The 1,442-nt window shown below is 55.2% G+C and overlaps 1 non-coding gene across 1 annotated transcript; it reads right to left on the reverse strand.

The window, feature by feature from the left end:
- Nucleotide 1: 1 nt before the first annotated feature.
- Nucleotides 2-74, reverse strand: TRNAR-ACG. The gene has a single exon. It is a non-coding gene; the product is annotated as a tRNA-Arg (tRNA).
- Nucleotides 75-1,442: the final 1,368 nt, after the last annotated feature.

Below are 1,442 nucleotides of genomic sequence, written 5' to 3' on the forward strand. Positions count from 1 at the left end.
CCGAGCCAGGCAGGAGTCGAACCTGCAGTCTCCTGATCCGTAGTCAGGCGCGTTGTCCATTGCGCCACTGGCCCTGGTCTTGCTGGGGTCCCGGGACCCCCACCCCTGCAGGGGCTCTGCAGGGAGCTGGGGATGGGACGGGGCTCAGGAAGAGCCAGTCGGCCCCTACTGAGCACTGCTGAGAGAAAGCTAGCTGAAGGCTGATGAGTAACTGTGGGCAAGGTGTGCCTGGAAAACAGGCTGAGATGTTGTGTTTGAGGGGGTATGGTCAGGGACTGAGATGGGATAATGTCCTGTAGTACTGCAGGCTGGGTGACTGTCTGAAATCCCCGGACATACCAGGTCCTGGAGAGCAACCGCTTTGGACAGGAGCCATCAGTGTGTCCTTTCACCTTTGAAGGCCAACTCCATGCTGGGCTGGGCTGTAAAGAACAGTGCCCCCAGTTCCCTCCAGCCACCAACACACCCAGGTGGTGCAGAAAACACGGTGGGGGCACAATTTGGGCAGGGGGCTAGGGCCAGTGGTGCAATGGACAACACACCTGACTATGGATCAGGAGACTTCAGGTTTGACTCCTGCCTGTCTCACCCTGAAATGGCCTGGCTGTCCTGGAGGTGCAAGAGGCAGCTCTCCTCCTGAGGTCCTTCCTCCTTCAGGCTTTTTGCCCATCTCTCTGGTGTTGGTACCATGGGAGCATCATCTTGTAACTTATTGTGTCAAAGCTGTGAGTGTGCCACGTGCTTCAAGAGCCACCGCTCCTCGGGGAACTTTAAGGTTAGGGTTAGGGTTAGGGTTTTTCACTGATTTACTTAGGAATAGGGTGGGATGAGCTCATGAGTGACACCAACGGGGACGACTGTCATTCGGAGTGACCTGGACAGGGAGAAGGAGCTCAGCAAAGGCAAATGTGGTGTCCTGCACCTGGGATGGGATAATGTCATGCAGTACTGCAGGCCGGGTGACTATCTGAAAGCCCTGGATATACAGGGTCCTGGAGAACAACCACTTGAGCAGGAGCCAGCAGCGTGTCCCTTCACCTCTGATGGGCAGCTCCATGCTGGGCTGGGCAGTTAATAGCAGTGCCCCCATCTCAAGGTGAGGTGTTATTGATCCCTTTCAGCACTTCAGGGACCAATTTTGGAGTGTTGTGTCCAAGACTGGCCTCCTCAGCCCAAAGAAGTACAAGGCACAAACAACAGAGACCAAGTTTAGCTTCATGCTTTCCCCTGTTTTTCTGCACCTCTTTGAACTTTCCCTTAATTAATGCTTTTTGAAGCCCCTATCACAGGGATTGACAATACCCTGCAGAGAAGAAGCCCACGAGGCTGGACGAAAGGCGGCAGGAGGAAGATGCCAATGGAGGGAGCAGGGGGACCACGAGGAGAGTAAAAGTGCCGAGCCAGGCAGGAGTCGAACCTGCAGTCTCCTGATCCGTAGTCAG

This window comes from Oxyura jamaicensis (genome assembly GCF_011077185.1).
Source record: "Oxyura jamaicensis isolate SHBP4307 breed ruddy duck chromosome 3 unlocalized genomic scaffold, BPBGC_Ojam_1.0 oxy3_random_OJ79922, whole genome shotgun sequence".
Taxonomy (NCBI): domain Eukaryota; kingdom Metazoa; phylum Chordata; class Aves; order Anseriformes; family Anatidae; genus Oxyura; species Oxyura jamaicensis.